This window comes from Schistocerca serialis, chromosome 1 (genome assembly GCF_023864345.2).
Source record: "Schistocerca serialis cubense isolate TAMUIC-IGC-003099 chromosome 1, iqSchSeri2.2, whole genome shotgun sequence".
Classification (NCBI taxonomy): Eukaryota; Metazoa; Arthropoda; class Insecta; order Orthoptera; family Acrididae; genus Schistocerca; species Schistocerca serialis.
Window position 1 is genome coordinate 61,227,329 of NC_064638.1, and position 16,965 is coordinate 61,244,293.

The following is a 16,965-nucleotide window of genomic DNA, read 5'->3' on the forward strand; positions in this document are numbered from 1 at the left end:
TGTCGTTTCCATAGAAAGTTTACTCGATTTAGAACGAGAAGTCATAGTGCCCACAGTACCTCATAGCGACGCAATTTCTCTGTTAATTCGTCAATGTGAGTTAGCGAGGGATGCAGAAAAGAAGGAATTGTTCATCGGACAGGAGATACTCGTATCCCTAAAGAAAATGCTGTCGTTTCTGTAGAAACGTTACTCGATTTAGAAGGAGATGTTATAGAACCCATACTATTTCATAGCAACGCTAATAACTGTGTTCATTCGTCAATGTGAGGGAGCGAGGAATGCAGTAAAGAACGAATAGTGCATCGGAAAGGAAATACTCGTATCCCAAAAGAAATACCTGACGTTTCCGTAGAACCGTTACTCGATTTAGAAGGAGAAGTCATAGACCATATAGTATATCATAGCGATCAATTTCTGTATTAATTCGTCAATGTGAGGGAGCGAGGGATGCAGTAAAGAAGCAATAGTGCATCGGAAATGAGATATTCGTATCCCAAAAGAAAATCCTGTCTTTTTCATAGAGACGTTACTCTATTTAGTAGGTGAAGCCATAGAACCCATAGTATTTCATAGCGACGCAATTTCTGTGTTAATTCGTCAATGTGAGGGAGCGACGGATGCCGTAAAGAAGGAATAATGCATCGGAAAGGAGATAGTCGTACCCCAAAAGAAAATCCAGTCGTTTCCATAGAAACGTTACTCGATTTAGAAAGAGAAGTGATAGAAACCATAGTATTTCAAAGCGACGCAATTTCTGTGTTAATTCGTCAATGTATGTTTGGGAGGGATGCAGTAAGGAAGGAATAGTGCATCGGAAAGGAGATACTCGTATCCCAAAAGAAAATCCTGTCGTTTCCGTAGATACGTTGCTCGATTTAGAAAGAGATGTCATAGATCCGATGGTATTTCACTGCGACACAATTTCTATATTAATTCTTCAATGTGAGGGAGCGAGGGATGCAAAAAAGAAGGAATTGTGCATCGGAAAAGCGATACTCGTATCCCAAAAGCAAATCCTGTCGTTCCCATAGGAACGTTACTCGAGTTCGAAGGAGAAGTCATAGAACACATAGTTTTTCATAGCGAAGCAATTTCTGTGTTAAATCGTCAATTAGAGGGAGCGAGGGATGCAGTAAAGATGGTATAGTGCATCGGAACGGACATACTCGAATCCCAGAACAAAATCCTATCGTTTCCATTGGAACGTTACTCGAATTAGGAGGAGAAGTCATACAACCCAAAGTACTTCATAGCGACGCAATTTCTGTGTTACTTTGTCAATGTGAGGTAGCGAGGGATGCAGAAAGGAAGGAATAGTGCATGGGAAAGAAGATACTCGTATCCCAAAAGAAAATCCAGTCCTTTCCATACAAACGTTACCCGATTTAGAAGGAGATGTCATAAAACCCATAGTATATCATAGCAACGCAATTTCTGTGTTAATTCGTCAATGTGATGGAGCGAGGGATGCAGTAAAGAAGGAATTGTTGATCGGAAAGGAGATACTCGTATCCCTAAAGAAAATCCTGTTGTTTCTGTAGAAACGTTAGTCGATTTAGAAGGAGAGGTCATAGAACCCATTCTAGTTCATAGCCACGCAATAACTGTGTTCATTCGTCAATGTGAGGGAGCGAGGAATGCAGTAAAGAACGAATAGTGCATCGGAGAGGAAATACTCGTATCCCAAAAGAAATACCTGACGTTTCCATAGAACCGTTACTCGATTTAGAAGGTGAAGTCATAGAACATATAGTATATCATAGCGATCTATTTCTGTATTAATTCGTCTATGTGAGGGAGCGAGGGATGCAGTAAAGAAGCAATAGTGCATCGGAAATGAGATATTCGTATCCCAAAAGAAAATCCTGTCTTTTTCATAGAAACGTTACTCTATTTAGTAGGTGAAGCCATAGAACCCATAGTATTTCATAGCGACGCAATTTCTGTGTTAAGTCGTCAATGTGAGGGAGCGACGGATGCCGTAAAGAAGGAATAATGCATCGGAAAGGAGATAGTCGTACCCCAAAAGAAAATCCTGTGGTTTCCATTGAATTGTTACTCTATTTAGAATGAGAAATCATAGAACCCATAGTATTTCATAGCGACGCAATTTCTGTGTTAATTCGTCAATGTGAGGGGGCGAGTGATGCAGACTAAAAGGAATAGTGCATCGGAAAGGAGATACTAGTATCCCAAAAGAAAATCTTATCGTTTCCATAGAAATGATACTCGATATTGAAGGAGAAGTCAGAGAAACTATAGTATTTTATAGCGACGCAATTTCTGTGTTAATTCGTCAATGTGAGGGAGCGATGCATGCAGTTAATAAGGAATAGTGCATCGGGAGCTGATACTCGTATCCCAAAAGAAAATCCAGTCGTTTCCATAGAAACATTACTCGATTAGGAAGGAGAAGTCATAGAACCCATAGTTTTTCATAGCGAAGCAATTTCTGTATTAAATCGTCAATGTGAGGGAGCGAGGGATGCAGTAAAGATGGAATAGTGCATCGGAAAGAAGATACTCGAACCCCAAAAAAAAATCCTGTCGTTTCCATTGAAACATTACTCGATTTAGAAGGAGAAGTCTTAAAACCCATAGTATTTCATAGCGACGCAATTTCTGCGTTAATTTGTCAATGTGAGGGAGCGAGGGATGCAGTAAAGAAGGAATAGTGCATCGGGAAGAGATAGTAGTATCCCAAAAGGAAATCCAGTCCTTTCCATAGAAATGTTACACGATTTAGATGGAGATGTCATAGATCCCAAAGTATATCATAGCAACGCAATTTCTGTATTAATTCGTCAATGTGACGGAGCGAGGGATGCAGTAAAGAAGGAATAGTGCATCGGAAAGGAGATACTCGTATCCCAAAGGAAAATCCTGTCGCTTCCGTAGAAACGATACTCGATTTTGTAGGAGATGTCTTAGAACCCGTAGTATTTCATAGCAATGTAATTTCTGTGTAAATTCGTCATTGTGGGGGAGCGAGGGATGCAGTAAAGAAGGAATAGTGCATCAGAAAGGAGACACTCGTATCCCAAAAGAAAATCCTGTCGTTTCCATGGAAATGTTACTCGATTTAGAAGGAGAAGTCATCGAACCCATAGTATTTCTTAGCGATCAATTTCTGTGTTAATTCGGCAATTTGAGGGAGCAAGGGATGCAGTAATGATGGAATTGTGCATCGGAAAGGAGATACTCGTATCCCAAGAAAAAATCCTGTCGTTTAAATAGAAACGTTACTCGATTTAGAAGGAGAAGTCATAGAACACATAGAATCCCATAGCGACGCACTTTCAGTGTTAATTCGTCGATGTGAATTAACGAGGGATGCAGTAAAGAAGGGATAGTTCATCGGAAAGGAGATTCACGTATCCCAACAGAAAATCCTGTCGGTACCATGGAAACGTTACTCGATTTGGAAGGGGAAGGCATAGAACCCTTAGTTTTCATAGGGAAGCAATTTCTGTCTTAATCCGGAAATGTGAGGGAGCGAGGGATGGAATAAAGAAGGAATAGCGCATCGGAAAGAAGATAGTCGTATCCCAAAAGAGAATCCTGTCATTTCCATAGAAACGTTGCTCGATTTAGAAGGAGATGTCATAGAACCCATTGTATTTCATAGCGACGCAATTTCTGTGTTAATTCGTCAATGTGAGGGAGCGAGGTATGCGGTAAAGAAGGAATAGTGCATCGGAAAGGAGATACTCGTATCCCAAAAGAAAATTCTGTCGTTTCCTTAGAAACGTTACTCGATTTAGATGGAGAAGTCATAGAGCCCATAGTATTTCATAGCGACGCAATTTCTGTGTTAATTCGTCAATGTGAGGGAGCGAGAGAGGCAGTAAACAGGGATTGGTGCATCGGAAAGGAGATACTCGTATTCCAAAAATAAATCCTGTCGTTTCCATAGAAACGTTACTCGATTTAGAAGGAGAAGTCATAGAACCCATAGTATTTCATGGCGACGCAATTTCTGTGTTAATCCGTCAATGTGAGGTTGCGGGCGATGCAGTAAGGAACGAAGTGTGCATCGGAAAGGAGATAGTCGTATCCCAAAAGAATATCCTGTCGTTTCCATAGAAACGTAGCTCTATTTAGAATGAGATGTCATAGAACCCATAATATTTCATATCGACGCAATTTACGTGTTAATTCGTCAGTGTGAGGGAGCGACGGATGCAGTAATGAAGGAATAGTGCATCGGAAAGGAGATACTCGTATCCCAAAAGCAAATCCTGTCGTTTCCATAGAAACGTTACTCGATTTGGAAGGAGATGTCATAGAACACATTGTAATTATAGCAACACAGTACGGAAGGAAATGCGCATCGGAAAGGAGATACTCGTATCCCAAAAGAAAATCTTGCCGTTTCCATAGAAACGTAACTCGATTTAGAATGAGATGTCATAGAACCCATTATATTTCATAGCGACGCAATTTCTGTGTTATTTCGTCAGTGTGAGGGAGCGACGGATGCCGTAGAGAAGGAATAGTGCATCGGAAAGCAGATACTCGTATCCCAAAAGAATATCCTGTTCTTTCCATAGATACGTTACTCTATTTAGAAATAGAAGTCATAGAACCCATAGTATTTCATAGCGACGCTATTTCTGTTATGATTCGTCAATGTGAGGGAGCGAGCGATGCAGTAAAGAAGGAATAGTGCATCGTAAAGGAGATACTCGTATCCCAAAAGAAAATCCTGTCGTTTCCATAGAAACGATACTCGATTTAGAAGGAGAATTCATAGAATCCATAGTACCTCATAGCGACGCAATTTCTGTGTTCATGCGTCAATGTGAGGGAGCGAGGGATGCAGTAAAGAAGGAATGGTGCATCGGAAAGGAGATACTCGTATCCTAAAAGGAAATCCTGTCGTTTCCATAGAAACGTTACTCGATTTAGAAGGAGACGTCATTGAGCCCATAGTATTTCATGGCGACGCAATTTCTGTGTTAATTCTTCAATGTGAGGGAGCGAGGGATTCAGTAATGAAGGAATAGTGCATCGGAAAGGAGATAGTCGTATACCAAAAGAAAATCCAGTCGTTTCCATAGAAACGTTACTCGATTTTGAATGAGATGTCATAAAACCCATAGTATTTCATAGCGACGCAATTTCTGTGTTAATTTGTCAGCGTGAGGGAGCGAGGGATGCAGTAAAGAAGGAATAGTTCATCGGAAAAGAGATACACGTATCCCAAGAGAAAATCCTGTCGTTTCCAAAGAAACGTTACTCGATGTAGAAGGGGAAGTCATTGAACCCATAGTATTTCATAGCGACGCAATTTCTGTGTTAATTCATCAATGTGAGGGATCGAGGGATGCAGTAATGAAGGAATAGTGCATCGGAAAGGAGATACTCGTATCCCAAAAGAAGATCCTGTCGTTTCCATAGATACGTTACTCGATTTAGAAGGAGAAGTCATAGAACACATAGCATTTCCTGGCGAAGCAATTTCTGTGTTAATTCGTCAATGTGAGGGAGCAAGGGATGGAGTAATGAAGGAATAGTGCTGCGGAAAGGAGATACTCGTATCCAGAAAAGAGAAAATCCTGTCGTTTCCATGGAAACGTTACTCAAGTTGGAACGAGATGTCATAGAACACATAATATTTCATTGCAACGCAATTTCTGCGTTACTTCGTCAATGTGAAGGAGAGTGTGATGCTGTAAAGAGCGAATAGTGCATCGGAAAGGAAATACTCGTATCCCAATAGAAAATTTTGTCGTTTTCATAGAAACGTTACTCGATTTAGATAGAGAAGTCATTGAACGCATAGTATTTCATAGCGACGCAATTTCTGTGTTAATTCGTCAATGTGAGGGAGGGAGCGATGCAGTAAAAAAGAAAATGTGCATATGAAATGAGATACTTGTATCCCAAAAGAAAATCCTGTGGTTTCCATAGTAACGTTACTCGATTTTGAATAAGATGTCATAGAACCCTTAGTATTTCATAGCGACGCAATTTCTGTGTTAATTCGTCAGTGTGAGGGTCCGAGGGATGCAGTAAAGAAGGAATAGTGCATCGGAAAGGAGATACTCGTATCCCAAGAGAAAATCCTGTCGTTTCCATAGAAACGTTACTTGATTTAGAAGGAGAAGTCATAGAACTCGTAGTATTTCATAGCGACGCAATTTCTGTGTTAATTCGTCAATGTGTAGGAGCGAGGGATGCTGTAAAGAAGGAATAATGCATCGCAAAGGAGATACTCGTATCACAAAAGAAAATCCTGTAGTTTTCATAGAAACGTTACGCGATTAAGAGGGAGTAGTCATAGAACGCATAGTATGTCATTGCGACGCAATTTCTGTGTTAATTCGTCAATGTCAGGGAGCGAGGGATGCAGTAAAGAAGGAATAGTGCATCGGATAGGAGATACTTCTATCCCAGAAGAAAAGCCTGTCGTTTCCATAGAAACTTTAGTCCATTTAGAAGGAGATGTCGTAGAACCCATAGTATTTCATTGCGACGTAATTTCAGTGTTAATTCCTCAGTGTTAGGGAGCGAGCGATGCAGTAAAGATGGATTAGTGTATCGCAATGGAGATACTCGTATGCCAAAAGAAAATCCTGTCGTTTCCATAGAAATGTTACTCGATTTACAAGGAGAAGTCATAGAACCCATAGTATTTCATTGCGACGCAATATCTGTGTTAATTCGTCAATGTGAGGGAGCGAGGGATGGAGTAAAGAAGAAATAGTGCATCGGAAAGGTAATACTTATATCCGAAAAGAAAATCCTTTCGTTTTCATAGAAACGTTACTCGATTTAGAAGGAGAAGTCATAGAACCCAAAGTATCTCATAGCGACGCATTTTCTGTGTAATTCGTCAATGTGAGGGAGCGAGGGATGCAGTAAAGAAGGAATAGTGCATCGGAAATGAGGTACTCGTATCCCAAAAGAAAATTCTGTCGTTTCCAGAGAAACGTTACTCGTTTTAGAAGCAGAAGTCATAGAACCCATAGTACTTCATAGCGACGCAATTTATGTGTTAATTCATCAATGTGATGGAGCGAGCGATGCAGTAAAGGAGGAAATGTGCATCGGAAAGGAGATACTCGTATCCCAAAAGAAAATCCTTTCGTTTCCATAGAAACGTTACTCGATTTAGAAGGAGACGTCACAGAACCCATAGTGATTCTTAGCGACGCTATTTGTGTGTTAATTCGTCAATGTGAGGGATCGAGCGATGCAGTAAAGAAGGAAATGTGCATCGGAAAGGAGATACTCGTATCCCAAAGGAAAATCCTGTCGTTTCCATTAGAACATACTCGATATAGAAGAAGAAGTCATAGAACTCATAGTACCTCATAGCGACGCAATTTCTGTGCTCATGCTTTAATGTGAGGGAGCTAGGGATGCAGTAAAGAAGGAATGGTGCATCGGAAAGGAGGTACTCGTATCCTAAAAGGAAATCCTGTCGTTTCAATTGAAACGTTACTCGATTTAGAAGGGGATGTCATTGAACCCATAGTATTTCATAGCGACGCAATTTCTGTGTTAATTCTTCAATGTCAGGGAGCTAGGGACGCAATAAAGAAGGAATAGTGCATCGGATAGGAGATACTCGTATCCCAAAAGAGAATCCTGTCGTTTCCATAGAAACGTACCTCGATTTAGAAAGAGATGTCTTAGAACCCATAGTAATTCATTGGACGTAATTTCTGTGTTAATTCGTCAATGTGAGTGAGCAAGGGATGCAGCAAAGAAGGAATAGTGCATCGGAAAGAAGATACTCGTATCCCAATAGAAATTCCAGTCGTTTCCATTCAAACGTTGCTCTATTCAGAAGGAGAAGTCGTCGAACACACAGTATATCATAGCGACGGAATTTCTGTGTTAATTCGTCAATGTGATTGAGTTAGGGAGGCAGTAAGGAAGGAAATGTTCATCTTAAATGATATACTCGTATTCCAAAAGAAAATCCTGTCGTTTCCACAGAAACATTACTCGATTTAGAAAGAGAGGTCATAAAACATAAAATATTTCATAGCGACGCAATTTCTGTGTTAATTCGTCAGTATGAGGGAGCGACGGATGCAGTAAAGAAGGAATAGTGCATCGGAAAGAAGACAGTCGATTCCCAAAGAAAATCCTGTCGTTTCCAGAGAAACGTTACTCGATTTAGGAGGAGAAGTCATGTTTTGTTGTTGTTGTGGTCTTCAGTCCTGAGACTGGTTTGATGCAGCTCTCCATGCTACTCTATCCTGTGCAAGCTTTTTCATCTCCCAGTACCTACTGCAACCTACATCCTTCTGAATCTGCTTAGTGTATTCATCTCTTGGTCTCCCCCTACGATTTTTACCCTCCACGCTGCCCTCCAATACTAAATTGGTGATCCCTTGATGCCTCAGAACATGTCCTACCAACCGATCCCTTCTTCTGGTCAAGTTGTGCCACAAACTTCTCTTCTCCCCAATCCTATTCAATAGAGTCATAGAACCCATATTATTTCATAGCGACGCAATTTTACGTTTTACTTCGTCAATGAGAGGGAGCGAGGGAGGCAGTAAAGAAGGAATAGTGCATCGGAAAGGAGATACTCGTATCCCAAAAGAAAATCCTGTCGTTTCCATAGAAACGTTACTCGATTTAGAAGGAGAAGTCATAGAACCCATTGTATTTCATGGTGACGCAATTTCTATGTTAATTCATCAATTTGAGGGAGCGAGCGATGCAGTAAGGAAGGTAATGTGCATCGGGAAGGATATACTCGTATCCCAAAAGAAAATCCTGTCGTTTCCATAGAAACGTTACTCGATTTAGAATGAGATGTCATAGAACCCATAGTATTTCACAGCGACGCGATTTTTGTGTTAATTCGTCACTGTGAGGGAGCGTGGGTTTAAGTAAGGAAGGAAATGTGCATCGGAATGGACATACTCGTATCTCAAAAGAAAGTCCTGTAGTTTCCATAGAAACATTACTCGATTTAGAAGGAGAAGTCATAGAACCCATAGTATTTCATAGCGACGCAATTTCGGTTATAATTCGACAATGTGAGGGAGCGAGGGATGCAGTAAAGAAGGAATAGTGCATCGGAAAGGAGATACTTCTATCCCAGAAGAAAAGCCTGTCTATTCCATAGAAACTTTAGTCCATTTAGAAGGAGATGTCGTAGAACCCATAGTATTTCATTGCGACGTAATTTCAGTGTTAATTCGTCAGTGTTAGGGAGCGAGCGATGCAGTACAGAAGGATTAGTGTATCGCAATGGAGATACTCGTATGCTAAAAGAAAATGCTGTCGTTTCCATAGAAACGTTACTCGATTTACAAGGAGAAGTCATAGAACCCATAGTATTTCATTGCGACGCGATATATGTGTTAATTCGTCAATGTGAGGGAGCGAGGGATGGAGTAAAGAAGGAATAGTGCATCGGAAAGATAATACTTATATCCCAAAAGAAAATCCTTTCGTTTTCATAGAAACGTTACTCGATTTAGAAGGAGAAGTCATAGAACCCAAAGTATTTCATAGCCACGCAATTTCTGTGTAATTCGTCAATGTGAGGGAGCGAGGGATGCAGTAAAAAAGGAATAGTGCATCGGAAATGAGGTACTCGTATCCCAAAAGAAAATTCTGTCGTTTCCAGAGAAACGTTACTCGATTTAGAAGCAGAAGTCATAGAACCCATAGTACTTCATAGCGACGCAATTTATGTGTTAATTCATCAATGTGATGGAGCGAGCGATGAAGTAAATGAGGAAATGTGCATCGGAAAGGAGATACTCGTATCCCAAAAGAAAGTCCTGTCGTATTCATAGGAATGTTTCTCGATTTTAAAGGAGAAGTCATAGAACCCATAGTATTTCATACCGACGCAATATCTGTGATAATTCGTCAATGTCAGGGAGCGAGGGATGCAGTAAAGATGGAATTGGGCATCGGAAAGGACATACTAGTATCCCACAAGAAAATCTTTTCGTTTCCATACAAACGTTACTCGATTTAGAAGCAGAAGTCGTAGAACTCACAGTATTTTATAGCGACGCAATTTCTGTGATTATTCGTCAATGTGAGGGAGCGAGGGATGCAGTAAAGAAGGAACAGTGCATCGGAAAGTAGATACTCGTATCCCAAAAGAAAATCCTGTCGTTTCCATAGAAATGTTACTCGATCTCGAAGGAGAAGCCATAGAACCCATAGTATTTCATAGCGACGCAATTTCGGTTATAATTCGACAATGTGAGGGAGCGAGGGGTGCAGTAAAGAAGGAATACTGCATCGGAAAGGAGATACTCGTATCCCAAAAGAAATTCCTGTCGTTTCCTCAGAAACGTTACTCGATTTAGAAGAAGAAGCCATAGAACCGATAGTATTTCGTAGCGACGCAATTTCTGTGTATAATTCGACAATGTGAGGGAGCGAGCGATGCAGTAAAGAAGGAATAGTGCATCGGAAAGGAGATACTTCTATCCCAGAAGAAAACCCTGTCGTTTCCATAGAAACTTTAGTCCAGTTAGAAGGAGATGTCGTAGAACCCATAGTATTTCATTGCGACGTAATTTCAGTGTTAATTCGTCAGTGTTAGGGAGCGAGTGATGCAGTAAAGAAGGATTAGTGTATCGCAATGGAGATACTCGTTTCCCAAAAGAAAATCCTGTCGCTTCCATAGAAACTCTCCTCGATTTACAAGGAGAAGTCATAGAACACATAGTATATCATTGCGACGCAATATCTGTGTTAATTCGTCAATGTGAAGGAGCGAGGAATGCAGTAAAGAAGGAATAGTGCTTCGGAAAGGAAAAACTCGTATCCCAAAAGAAAATCCTGTCGTCCCATAGATACGTTACTCGATTTAGAAGGGGAAGTCATGGAACCCAGAGTATTTCATTACGACGCAATATCAGTGTTAATTCGTCAATGTGAGGGAGCGAGAGATGCACTAAAGAAGGAATAGTGCATCGGAGAGGAAATAGTCGTATCCCAAAAGAAAATCCTGTCGTTTCCATAGAAACATTACTCGATTTAGAAGGAGAAGTCACAGAACCCATAGTATTTCATAGCGACGCAATTTCTGTGTTAATTCGTCAATGTGAGGGAGCGAGCGATGCAGTATGGAAGGAAATGGGCATCGGAAAGGAGATACTCGTATCCCAAAAGAAAATACTGTCGTTTCCATAGTAACGTTACTCGATTTAGAATGAGATGTCATAGAATTAATAGTATTTCATAGCGACGCAATTTCTGTGTTAATTTGTCAGTGTGAGGGAGCGAGGGATGCTGTAAAGAAGGAATAGTGCATCGGAAAGAAGATACTCGTATCCCAAATGAAAAACCTGTCGTTTCGAGAGGAACGTTACTCGATTTAGAAGGAGAAGTCATGGAACACATAGTATTTCATAGCGACGCAATTTCTGTGTTAATTCGTCAATGTGAGGGAACGAGGGATGCAGTAAAGAAGGAATAGTCCATCGGAAACGAGATACTCGTATCCCAAAAGAAAATCCTGTCGTTTCCATAGAAACGTTACTCGATTTAGAAGAAGAAGTCACAGAAACCATTGTATTAAATAGCGACGCTATTTCTGTTGTAATTCGTCAATATGAGGGAGCGAGGGATGCAGTAAAGAAGGAATTCTGCATCGGAAAGGAGATACTCGTATCCCAAAACAAAATCCTGTCGTTTCCGTAGAAACGTTACTCGATTTAGAAGGAAAAGTAGTTGAACACATTGTATTTCATGGCGACGCAATTTCTGTGTTAATTCGTCAATGTGAATTAGCGAGGGATGCAGTAAAGAAGGAAGTGTGCATCGGAATGGAGATACTCGTATCCAAAAAGAAAATCCTGTCGCTACCATAGAAACGTTACTCGATTTTGAAGGAGATGTCATAGAACACATAGTATTCACAGCAACGCAATTTTTGTGTTCATTCGTCAATGTGAGGGAGCGTGGGATGCAGTAAAGTGCGAATAGCGCATCGGATATAAATACTCGTATCCCAAAAGATAATCCTGTAGTTTCCATAGAAACGTTACTCGATGTAGAAGGAGAAGTCATTGAACCCATAGTACTTCATAGCGACGCAATTTCTGTGTTAATTCGCCAATGTGAGGGAGCGAGGGATGCAGTGAAGAAGGAATAGTGCATCGGAACGGAGATACTCGTATCCCAAATGAAAATCCTGTCGTTTCCATAGAAACGTTACTCGATTTAGAAGGAGAATTCATAGAACCAATAGTATTCCATAGCAAAGCGATTTCTGTGTCAATTCGTCAATGTGAGGGAGCGAGGGATTCAGTAATGAAGGAATAGTGCATCGGAAAGGAGATAGTCGTATCCCATAAGAAAATCCTGTCGTTTCCATAGAAACGTTACTCGATTTAGAAGGAGATGTCATAGAACACATGGTATTTCATAGCGACCCTATTTCTGTGTTAATTCGTCTATTTGAGGGAGCGCGGAATGCAGTATAGAACGAATAGTGCATTGGAGAAGAAATACTCGTATCCCAAAAGAATATCCTGTCGTTTCCATAGCAACGTTACTCGATTTAGAAGGAGAAATCGTAGAACCCATACTATTTCATAGGGAAGCAATTTTTTGTGTTAATTCGTCAATGTGAGGGAGTGAGGGATGCAGTAATGAAGGATTAGTGCATCGGAAAATAGGTAGTCGTATCTAAAAAGAATGACTTGTCGTTTACATAGTAACGTTATTCGATTTAGAAAGAGAAGTCATAGAACCCATAGTATCCCATAGCGTCGCAATTTCTGTGTTAATTCGTCAATGTGAATTAGCGTGGGATGCAGAAAAGAAGGAAGTGTGCATCGGAAAGGAGATACTCGTATCCAAAAAGAAAATCCTGTCGTTTCCATAAAAACGTTACTCGATTTAGAAGGAGATGTCATAGAACACATAGAATTTCACAGCAACGCAAATTTTGTGCTCATTCGTCAATGTGAGGGAGCGATGGATGCAGTAAAGAAGGATAGTGCATCGGAATAGCGAAAGTCGTATCCCAAAAGAAATTCCTGTCGTTTCCATAGAAACGTTAACCGATTTAAAAGGAGCAGTCGCAGAACCCATAGTATTTTATAGCGACGCAATTTCTGTGTTAATTCGTCAATGTGAGGTAGCGAGGGATGCAGTAAAGAAAGAATAGTGCATCGGAAAGGAGATTGTCGTATCACAAAAGAAAAACCTGTCGTTTCCATAGAAACGTTACTCGATGTAGAAGGATATGTCATAGAACCCATAGTATTTCATAGTGACGCAATTTCTGTGTTAATACGTCAAAGTGAGGGAGCGAGAAGTGCAGTAAAGAAGGAATAGTGCATCGGAACGGAGATACTTTTATCCCAAAAGAAAATCCTGTCGTATCCATAGAAACGTTACTCGATTTGGATGGAGATGTCATAGAACACATAGTATTTCATAGCGACTCAAATTCAGTGTAATTCGTCAATGTGAGGGAGCGAGGGAAGCAATAAAGAAGGAATAGGGCATCGGAAAGGAGCTTGTCGTATCACAAAAGAAAATCCTGTCGTTTCCTCAGAAACGTTACTCGATTTAGAAGGAGATGTCATAGAAACCATAGTATTTCATAGCGACGCAGTTTCTGCGTTAATTCGTCAATGTGAGGGAGCGAGGGATGCAATAAAGAAGGAATAGTTCATCGGAAAGGAGATACTCGTATCCAATAAGAAAATCATGTCGTTTCCATAGAAACGATACTTTATTTAGAATGAGATGTCATAGAACTCTTAGTACTACATAGCGACGCAATTTCTGTGTTAATTCGTCAATGTGAGGGAGCGAGGGATGCAGTAAAGAAGGAGTAGTGCATCGGAATAGAGAAAGTCGTATCCCAAAAGAAAATCCAGTTGTTTCCATAGAAACGATACCCGATTTTAAAGGATAAGTCACAGAACCCATAGTATTTCTTAGCGACGCAAATTCTGTGTTAATTCGTCAATGTGAGGGAGTGAGGGATGCAGTAAAAAAGGGATAGTGCATCTGAAAGGAGTTAGCCGTAACCAAAAGAAAATCCTGTCGTTTCCATAGAAACTTTATTCGGTTTATAGGGAGAGGTCATAGAACCCATAGTATTTCATAGCGACGCAATTTCTGTGTTGATTCGTCAATGTGACGGAGCGAGGGATGCAGGTAAGACGGAATAGTGCATAGGAGAAGACATACTCGTATCGCAAAAGAAAAACCTGTCGTTGCCATAGAAACGTTACTCGATTTAGAAGGAGATGTCATAGTACACAGTGGATTTCATTGCGATGCATTTTCTGTGTTAATACGTTAATGTGAGGAAGCGAGGGATGCAGTAAAGAAGGAATAGTGCATCGGAAATGAGATACTCGTATCCCAAAAGAAAATTCTGTCGTCTCCATAGAAACAATACTCGATGTAGAAGGAGATGTCATAGAAACCATTGTATTTAATAGCGACGCTATATCTGTGCTAAATCGTCAATGTGAGGGAGCGAGGGATGCAGTAAAGAAGGAATAGTGCATCGGAAAGGAGATTGTCGTATCCCGAAAGAAAATTCTGTCGTTTCCATAGAAACTTTATTTAGAAGGAGAAGACATATAACCCATAGTATTTCATAGCGACGCAATTTCTGTGTTAAATCGTCAATGTGAAGAAGCGAGGGATGCAGTAAAGAAGGAATAGTGCATCGGAAAGGTGATAGTAGTATCCCAAATGAAAATTCTGTCGTTTCCATAGAAACGTTTCTCGATTTAAAAGGAAATGTCATAGAACCCATAGTAGGTCATAGCGATGCAAATTCTGTTTTAATTCGTCAATGTGAGGGAGCGAGGGCTGCAGTAAAGAAGGAATCGTGCATCGGAAAGGTGATAGTAGTATCCCAAAAGAAAATTCTGTCGTTTCTATTGAAACGTTACTCGATTTAGAAGGAGATGTCATACAACACATAGTTCTTGACAGCGACGCAATATCTCTGTTAATTCGTCATTGTGAGGGAGCGAGGGATGCGGAAAAGAAGGAATAGTGCATCGGAAAGGAGACAGTCGTATCCCAAAAGGAAATCCTGTCTTTTCCATAGAATCGTTACTCGATTTAGAAGGAGATGTCAAAGGGTGGTGTCACCGCCAGACACCACACTTGCGAGGTGGTAGCTTTAAATCGGCCGCGGTCTATTAGTACATGTCGGACCCGCGTGTCGCAACAGTCAGTGATCGCAGACCGAGCGCCACCACACCTCAGGGCTCGACATCCTTACTAGCACTCGACCCAGTTGTACGGACGACTTAGATAACGATGCGAAACAGACGGAGCGTCGCTTATATGCAGACAAGACGGTTAGAATAGCCTTCAGCTAAGTCACTGGCTACGACCTAGCCAGGCGCCATTAACTGTAACTATTATTTATACCGTACCGTCAAGAACGATGTCAACAAATGATGGATTAAAGTTAAGTATTCCAGCAGCTACGTACTTTTGTTTATAGCATTCATTCCGTATCCTGTTTTATACCTCTCGCCAGCACGCGTGAGTTTAACGCGTGCATTTCGGATTCCTCTCTCAATTATTGTGCGTAGTGTTGGCTGACTGCCAACACTACTCATAGAACCCATAGTATTTCTTAGCGACGCAATTTCTGTGTTAATTCGTCAATGTGAGGGAGCGAGGGCTACAGTAACGAAGGAATAGTGCATCGGAAAGGAGATAGTCGTAATCCAAAATAAAACCCTGTCCTCTCCATAGAAACGTTACTCGATTTAGAAGGAGAAGTCATGGAACACGCAGTATTTCATAGCGCGCGATTTCTGTGTTAATTCTTCTATGTGAGTGAGAGAGGGATGCAGTAAAGAAGGAATGGTGCAACAGAATGGAGATAGTAATATCCCAATTGGAAATCCTGGTGTTTCAATGGAAACGATACCTGATTCAGAAGGAGAAGTCATAGAACCCATAGTTTTCATGGCGACGCAATTTCTGTGTTAATTCGTCAAAGTGAGGGAACGAGGGTTACAGTAAAAAAGGAATAGTGCATCGGAGAGGAGATACTCGTATCCCAAAAGAAAATCCTGTCGTTTCCATAGAAACGTTACTCGATTTAGAAGGGGATGTCATACAACCCGTAGTATTTCATAGCGACGCATTTTCTGTGTTAAATCGTCAATGTAAGGGAGCGAGGGATGCAGTAAAGGCGGAAAAGTGCTTCGGAGAGGAGATACTCGTATCCCAAAAAAAAATCCTGTCGTTTACATAGGAACGTTACTCAATTTAGAAGGAGAAGCCGTAGAACCCATAGTATTCCATAGCGACGCAATTTCTGTAATCATAGTTCAATGTGAGGGAGCGAGGTGTGCAGTAAAGAAGGATTAGTGCATCGGAAAGGAAATACTCGTATCCCAAAAGAAAATCCTGTCGTGTCCACAGAAACGTTACTCGATTTACAAAGAGATGACATAGAACACATAGTATTTCATAGCGACACCATTTCTGTGTTAATTCGTCAATGTGAATGAGCGAGGTATGATGTAAAGAAGGAATAGTGCATCGGAAAGGAGACAGTCGTAACCCACAGAAAAATCCTGTCCTGTCCATAGAAACGATACTCGATTTAGAAAGAGATGTCATAGAACACGTAGAATTTCATAGCGCGCAATTTCTGAGTTCATTCTTCAATGTGAGGGAGCGAGGGATGCAGTAAAGAAAGAATTTTGCATCGGAAAGGAGATAGTCGTATTCCAAAAGAGAATCCTGTCGTTTCCATGTTTACGTTACACGATTTAGAATGAGATGTCATTGAACCCATAGTATTTCATAGCGACGCAATTTCTGTGTTAATTCGTCAGTGTGAGGGAGCGAAGGATGCTGTAAAGAAGGAATAGTGCATAGGAAAGAAGATACTAGTATCCCAAAAGAAAATCCTTTCGTTTTCACAGAAACGTTACTCGATTTAGAAGGATAAGTAATAGAACCCATTGTATTTCATGGCGGCGCAATTTCTGTGTTAAT